This window comes from Nannospalax galili, unplaced genomic scaffold (genome assembly GCF_000622305.1).
Source record: "Nannospalax galili isolate Female #2095 unplaced genomic scaffold, S.galili_v1.0 scaffold1832, whole genome shotgun sequence".
Classification (NCBI taxonomy): Eukaryota; Metazoa; Chordata; class Mammalia; order Rodentia; family Spalacidae; genus Nannospalax; species Nannospalax galili.
Genome location: NW_008331832.1, coordinates 97,905 through 106,831, shown reverse-complemented (window position 1 = coordinate 106,831; position 8,927 = coordinate 97,905).

Genomic DNA, 8,927 nt, shown 5'->3' with positions numbered 1-8,927 from the left:
GGAAGATTTATCTATGTTCTAAAGGACAAGATTCCAGAAACTTTGCTTTTTCTACCCTAAAATAATGTGTTTACATTTAGGAGACTAGGCCTTTCCCCTTCTCTCAAAGAGCAGGGCAGGCTGAATAAGCCTCTTATGCAAATTTGTAGGTTTGTAGGTTCATTGCTGCGGGGCTCCTGTCCTGTGGTTCATCCCTGTAGACGCAGGCAGATGTCCCTGTCTGGCTATCAACATGCTACTCTGCAAAGATGGGTAAAGAAGAGGCTGCAGTTGTTTAAAGTAATTAAACATGCCTTAATTCTTTAAGTCTCATGTTTTCTTTTAGTATATGTAATTACTGAATGCAAAAACTTACCACAAGAGATCCCTGATAATATTTCAGTGTCTTCTTGAGACAGACAGAGGACTCTTAATTCTTCTTGGGGCACTGGGGAAGGAGTTAAGCAGTGCTAAATACTGTTAAGTACTAAATGCTATTAAAATAGTAAGTTTTGTCTTGAACTTATAAGTCTTTGTTGCAAATGCCCCCTTGGGTTTTTTTTTTTTTTTTTTTTTCTGTTAGTGATTACAACTGTTAACAGCAGGTGATCCCGCAAACATTTGCATTATCTCTACGACTTGGGAGAACTGTTGGTAAAGCAGCTGTTTTACCAGCAAGAAGCTGGATCTAGTTGGCTTCAGTTGTCAACTTGACATAGCCCAGATACCCGAGGAATCTCAGTTGGATGATTGCCTTTATCAGACTGGCCTACGGGCATGTTTGTGGGGAATTTTCTTGACTACTAAATTGTTGTAGAAGGGTCCAGCCCACTGTGGATAGTACCATTTGTAGTCCGCGGGCTCTGTGTTGTATAAGAAAGCTAGCCAAACAGAAGTTAAGGAGCAAGCCAGCGAGCAGTGTTCCCGCGGGACTCTTGACTCTGCTTGAGTTCCTGCCCTGACTTCGCTCATTGATGGACAACATGTTTCTTGGGACTGTAAGCTGAAATAAACCCTTTCCTCCCCAAATTGCAAACAGGAGGTAACAGAGTTGGAAAGACAGGGCCGAAGAATGATGAAAGTCTGCAAAGCTCCAGAGAAGAAACTGTGACCCTGGTCTCTAGAAGAGTTTCAGGGAGCTGTGCAGCCTTCAGGGCCAAAGGTCCTGACACCTCAGGTCCAAGAACTTTAACATAGCCACCATCAAAGTCTGAGTATCCTCATGTCCAAACCCTGATATCTATAATGCTAGGTACTAAGGGAACTGAGTCCCAACAACCAAAGTCTGTTCCGCAATAACACTAGCAGATACTGTCTGCTTCGGCTGCTTGATTGTTTCCGCAAGTAGGGTGGTGGGGTGGCATGGGGAGGTGGAAGTGGGAAGAAGAGGTAGGGGGAATTACAGAAGCTTGCCAAGTGCTAGAGCCAGTTGGGGTTAAAGCCCAGAGTAATAAGCCCACAAAACACAGAATTGTGTTTCTGGCTTCCATATCTTAGAGCAATGAACCTCTAGTTCTTAAAAGTTGGAGCTGTGGCCTTCTGAGTGTGCCTTTAGAATCCGCAGACTGAAGCCCCTGGGACTGATGACAGGAGACTGAACTACATTCTCAGAGATGACTCACAAGTTCTCTCTGAACATAGTAAAAACACCCAGCCAGCTGCTTGGCAACACTATGTTTTAAATAGCTGTAGAACAAGATTCTTTGAAAGAAAAGAATATATCCAGTTTAAAATACTCTTTTTATAATGAAAACTTAATTATTTTCCTAAATAATGTCCAAGTGTTTTTGCTTTAGATATGAGTGTAGCTGAGGATACATGGTATTTATAAAAACTTAGACATTGGTCTAGTCTCAGCTGTTAGTGGGAGTACAGAGGAAGTTTCAACTTTTGTGAGGGTTGAGATACTGAGCAAGTAACTACGTAAATTTTTGTGTAATATAAAAGGAGAATGAACATACAGTTAGTGTGGTCAAGTAATGATAGAAAACCCAAACTAACTATATTCATTTTTTTTTCTTAAAAGTTTTGAAATATCGGGGCTGGAGAGATGGCTCAGTGGTTAAGAGCATGGATTGCTTTTGCAGAGGACCTAGGTTTGATTCCCAGCACCCACATGGTGGCTATGAACTGTCTTTAAGTCCAGTTCCAGGGGAATCTGATGCCTTCTTCTGACCTCCACAGCATTGTATGACACAGTGTACTCACATACATGCAGGCAACGCACTCATACACATAAAATAAAAATAATAAAAAATGTTTTGAAGCATCTTAAAGGTAGACATTTCATCTTTCTAATTTCTGAGTTTTTAAAAATATTTTACTTATTATTTTTACTTTATGTGCATGTATGTATTGCCTGCATGTAGGTAATTGCACCCCTGTCATGCAATGCTTGAGTAGGGCAGAAGAGACTGTCAGATCCCCTGGAACTGGCGTTATGGAGTGTTGTTAGCTGCCACATGGATGTGGAGATGCGAACCTGGGTCTTCTGCAAGAACTGCTGCACTGTTTCTCCAGCCCCTGATTTCCCTGAGTCTTAACAGAAACAGATCCATAAGTTCTTATTGAACTGAAGCCATTCGTTTCGGTTATGTAAGTTAAAGAAAATCCCAGATTTGTTTTTCTAAATTGAAGTTTATGATCACCATAAAGAAACAGCACACATTTGAGGTGCACACTTGGATGATGGTGCACACTGTGTTCACCTAAGGAGCCCACATACCTTAGTCGAGATGGTGGACCGATTCATTTTCTGTAAAGTATCATCTGTTCCTGATGCACTTTCTTGAGTATTCATGTCTAGTCTTCAGGAAACCATTCACCAGCAAGCATTGTGGATTCTCTAGAGTTTTCTAAGTATAGGACATAGATGTGATGCATTGTGTTTTGATCTTTCCTTCACTCTAAAAATGTATCCAGAGTGTAAAATATATTCACGATACTTCCTTACTTCTGAGCTGTATTTAATTTTATAATTATACTGCAATTTGTTTTATTTTCTCTGTAGATGAACTTTGCTCTTGCCAGCACAGCTGCTGTGAATATCCATGTACTAGTCTCTGTATGAATCTATGTTTTCATTTTTCTTGGGTACATAGGAATAGGATAGCTGTGTCATAGTCTACACATTGCTTAACTTTTAAAAGCCTGGCATATTGTTTTCCATTGTGTTTGCCACATAACTTTACTACGAAATGTGTGTGAGTTCTAGTGCTTTCACAAGTATGGTCACATTGATATGTACACATGGAGGTCAGAGGACAACCTCAGGTGTCAGACTGTGCTCAGGTGCCTTCTGCTGTTTGTTTGTGACAGGGTCTCTGAGTGGCTTGAAACTTTTCCATATAGATCAGCCTAGCTGCCCTGTAAGCTTCCATGGAGACTTGTGTGTATCTGGCATCTATAGCACTGGAATTACAGATGTTGAAGATTCAAAGTCGGGTCCTAATGCTTGTAAATAAAGCCCTTTACTGACTGAGCTCTTGTCATGTTCTTAAATTCCATTCATACAACCTCTTAAGGGAAGTGTCTCTTAAAATTTTTGCCTATTTTTAAAATCACAATATTTATTTTCTTAATTATGAGATTGAGTTTTCTCTATGCATTCCAAATAGCTTTACCCAATATATGAGTTACAGAAGTCTCCTATTCTGTGTTTTGATGAATTATCTTAACAATTTCTTACAAAGAACAGAAAAAAAACCTTAATTCTAATGAATTCTGAAGCTTCAGTTTTTGTAATGAATTTGTGTGTGTGTGTGTGTGTGTGTGTGTGTCCATGCTGTCACCATTGCTGTAAATGCATATGAGAAAGTTTCCAGAAGCCTGGAAAACTGTTTTCTTGTGATCATCCACTACCTCTGGCTCTTAGAATCTTTCTGCTTCCTCTTCTGCAATGGTCCCTGATCCCTGGATGGCAGGGGTTTGTATAGGAGTGCTTTCTAGGAACACACACTCGGCAGTCTCCTATTCTCTACATTTTGGGCAGTCGTAACTTTCTGTGTTAATCACCATCTGTTGCATGAGGAAACTTCACTGGTGGGAGTTAAGAGATACATTAATGTTTGCTCTACCCCCTGTTCTACTATGTTCTGTCTCTTCTATTTGACACTGCATTACTTGTTATATAGCCTTCAGTATACACATGTACTCATATACATATATTGTATGTGTATTTTTCAGTGGACTTTTGAACTAATTCCCTCTGGTTTTCCACACCACCTAAGCATTATTTTTTTCTTCAAATATAATTTTTATTTTTTCTTTATGCATACAGTGTGTTTTGATTAAATCTACTCCTCAGTCTCGCCCCACCAACTCCTCCCAGGCTCCATATCTCCCTCCCAACCCCATGTAGACTTTTATTAAATTACTGAGTTCAATTGGTGCTGCCAATCTGTGCATCATGTAGGATCATCCACTAGAGCATAGGCAACCTAGCAGGGACAGCTCCCTCTCCGAAGACCTAAATTTTGAAATAACTTGAGTGTCAGCCTAGAATTTGGAATTAATCTTAAAAGCACACTTTTATTCAATATACATTTATTATGTGCTTACTGTATGCCAAATAGTGTGAAATGGTATTAAGCATATATATAAATTTTTGGTACTGGGAATTGAACCCAGGGCCTTGTGCCTGCTTAGCACCAGAGTAAACCTCTAAAGTAAAATAATTTAAAAGCACAGGAGTGATGGAGTTGGAGGGATATCTTAATGAGGGATATTGGAAACAAAATGTAGAATTAAAGAAAGTGAGACCACTCATAGCTCTGGAGGATAATATGCAAGCTGCCAAGGGAGAAAACCAATCGGTGTTCCAACCCCAGATTTAAAGCCCAATAACCACAACAATGACTGGCATAGCAAACTATATCAGTTAGGTAGTAGCACTTTTACCTTGGGGGTAATCAACAGCTATCTAATTGATAGGGAGGGAGCTCAATGGGAGGGAGCTCATGGGTGGCACTGTAAACAGAGCCAAATACACATGACTGGAGAGATCATATATTCTAGAGAAAACCCTACCTTTGTCATGTGCCTAGACAAATGCAATTTTGTACTGTATGCTAAATATGGATTCTTATATTTACAGACAAGTATACTATTCACCACTCATCAAAGAAGCTCATCGAACATAGCAGAATGGAGTAGAGAGATTACTAAAACCTTTTTCAACTCTCAGCAGCAAAGCTTCCTCATGCAACAGAGTACCATGGACACTGAAGGCCACACCTAAGCATTATTTATCTCTTTTCTCTCTTCCTATATAACACTCCCTCCTTCCTCCTCAATTAAAGAACCCTCATTTTCCTCCTTGATAGTACCTGTCTTCTGGTGTGTGTGTGTGTGTGTGTGTGTGTGTGTGTGTGTGTGTGTGTGTTTGAACATTTGAACATTCTGTGGTGCAAATGTGGAGGTCAGAGGCCAATTCTGTGGAGTCAGTTGGGTTTGGTGAATTGGACTCATATCATCAGCCAGGTGCCTTACCTGGTGAGCTGTCCGACAAGCCTCCCTACCGTCTCCATTTCTAAGTGTTTCCCTTGGGGGAAGGGTGTGATACAGTTATTCCATTTAGAGCTGACTACTCCACAGTCTCTTGTTCTTTATACACTAATCAGTTGTGGGTCTCTATTAATTGCCATCTGCTGCAAAAGGAAGCTTCTCAGATGAGGGTTGAGAGATGCACTAAACTATGAGTATAAAGATAGGAATTTTGAGGGCAGTTTAATTATGTGTCTATTTAGCAGGATTAGCAGAATTAGCATTAGGTGATCCCCTAAGGCCTATATGCCAGCCACAATTTTTGGCCCTGTTAGCAGTACCAGGCATGAGTTCTTTCTTGTGGTACAGGCTTTAAATACAATCAGAATGTCGCTTGTTACTCTCATAGTATATGTGCCACTGTTGCACTAGTGGGCATATCTTGCCATGCCAGTTGTTATTGTAGCTCACAGTGTACATCATCTTAAGCCTGACAGTGGTTAATTCTAAAGAAGCATATCTAGGTAATGTTCAGCCAATGATGGATACAAGTTGAATATAAACCCCTCCAGTCAGTAGGATATATCATGTAGCTCAGGCAGGACTTGAATTTGCTAGGTAGCAGAGACTGGCCTTGAACTCCAGATCTTCCTGTTCCTACATTTCAAATGCTGGGATTATAGGCCTGTGCCACAATGTCTGGCTTGGAATGTGTTGTCATTTTAACTTTATCCTGTGGTCTTTTGGAGCTCTCGTGTACACGCATGCAGACTCTGGTCTTCTAAGAATGTGTGGACAGTTTGGATTCTCTCTGCTCTTTATTATGTGTCCTTCAGTGTCAGTCTAGAATATTCTTGATGTAATGTGACCACAGTCTCAGGTTAGAGGAATCATTGACCTGCTTGAGAGTGTTACTGAGAGTGACACTCCTACAAGTAGGGTACACAGTGTGGGCATAGATACGTGCTCACAAGTGAGAAATCAATCTTTTTGTGCAGCTCAGCCTCTAACACTCATAGCCTGGCCCCTCTTTATCATGCTACATGATGGGGTGGGTAAGTGGTTGTTGATTAAAGGAGACCTATGTAAAAATTCTACAGATCCAAGGACTCAGGGACCATTGCAGGAGAGGGAGCAGAAAAGATCATAAGATCCAGGGCAGGAGGTGCATGACCATGTAGAAACAGAGCCTTACAGGCTCCTGCAACTTTACTCATATGAACTTACAGCTATGGTGTCAGCAGACACAAGGCCCATCCAAACTCAAGCAGACAAAAACCCAGCATAGAACTTGGAAAATGAGTAAAAGGCCATGGTCTAAGCTGAAGAACTATTGGAAGCTGTTTACTGCTGAGTGAGGGAGAGTTGACTTTCTTTAAGGGGAAGGCTCTAGATAGACTTACTAGACCCCAGTGGATGAACTTGCACTGAGGAACATCTGGGTACACTAACTATGCTGGATAGGCCTTAACATATGTGACAGAATGCATGAAATCCAGTGAAGTAGGCTATGGGGTCCTGGATTGGAGAAGGGGTCTAAAGATGATTAAGACGTTTTGCATGAAATGCACAAAAATTCAATAAAATAATATATAAAATAAAATAAGATAAAGTGATTGCTGTCATGAACCTTGAACAAAATCTATAGATCCACATTGCCCTGACATATTTTTATATTCATTCTGTTTTCATATGCTTATGACTGGTAATTGTGATGTTGCAGACTTTCACAAAGAATAATGGTGGTACACATTCTGTGCTTACCTTATCTGACATATTATAAATCATATTCAAATCTTGGTGTTACAAGTTTTCTGACTTAAAAATATTCTGAAGAGTTCTCCACTGTGACTTACAAATATGAATTCCTTTCAGAAAGAATCATTGTTTTCGCTACTAACACTGAGATGTTGGCACATGCATCTCTAATCTGTATGTATCTGATTATTACTAGTCATAATTGGTTGCACTTGGATCCTTGGTGCCTGTATATGTCTATAAAGTCATTGGGTAGATGGTAATGTTTATCACCTCTACTAATTAACATGACTTAAATTTTCATGCTTCCTCCTCAAATATAATACATTAAAAAAATAAGTTGATTTGTGTGTGTGTGTGTGTGTGTGTGAAAATTTGTTGATTTGTGTGTGTGTGTGTGTGTGTGTGTGTGTGTGTGACACACAGAACATCCTAAACCACCTTATTCAACTATACACCCACTTCCCAGATGGTACTCTCCCATAGCCTCCTTCCCCCCACTAGAGCCCTTATACTCTGATATCCCTGCTACTCTCTGCTGTGTTGTGGGCACCCCCAGCCATTCCCCTCTACTTGTCCATCTGGTGAATCTAGTCAGCCTATCTAGAGGTCTTTGTTTTAGGAAGGTCAGCTGTTCCCCTTCTAGCAGCAATCAGTTCTGTAAGGAACAATATATTGTAAAATGAAATGGAAATCTTTTTTGAAGGTTAAAAACTCATTCAACTTTATGTCTTACAGGGCTTATACTGAGTTCAATATTGTATAACCATATTAATTCAACTGTGAACCTAGAAACTTACGGCCACTATTGAAAGAGATGAATCTTTGCTCTGGAAATTGTTATTGAATATGTTAATGCTATAATGAAATGCTTCTACTAATCAAGTGGTTATTTAAAATAAAAAAATGATTAAAAAATATGAATTCCAAAAAAGAATTCCATTTAGTTAGCATTAATGACATTAATTATATTTACTTCTTTATAATTGACAGCAGAGAATCCTATCATCTATAGTCAAGAGGCTGCATAATCCCCAGTGGGAAGTTTACATCTACCATCATGAGTTAGAATGTAAACATAGACACTGCTGTTGTTTCTTCCCTTATTAACTGATCAGCACAGGAAAGTCCCCAAGGGAGATTGATTCATAGACGTCTAACAGATTCCAGATGAACTATAAGCCTTAAGCAAATAGCATGTGCTCTGTGACATGGTAGCCCCATTGGGTGTCAACTCTGTGGCTTTCCTTCACACCGTCTTGGTAAATGATTAACTGGAATATGATCTCCTTTTTATAGTGATTTCTGGAACATTCAGATTGTGAGGTATGTGTTATGCTGCTTTTACTGGTAAAGGGATAGGTTTCTATGACTGAAGTTCACACTTCCAGAGCTGGACCTCCTCCAGGAAAGTGGAAATGAGTGAGCACTGAGTTTTTTGAGAAGAGGTAGGGTGAGTTCATTGAGTCTCTATTAGTTTCTCTGATGAGCTGAACTGTAGTAGAAATATTTCATTGACTACAAAAGCTCAGCAGCATGATCTCCGTTTCTTTCATTGTGCTGGCAGCAAGGCAGATACAGCAGATACACTGAGAACACATCAGCATCCAGGGAAGGACAGATTTGTCCCTTTAAAAAATTGGTGTGATACATATGTGTATGTACACATATATTTTATATATCATGAGATTTTATATATTATATAT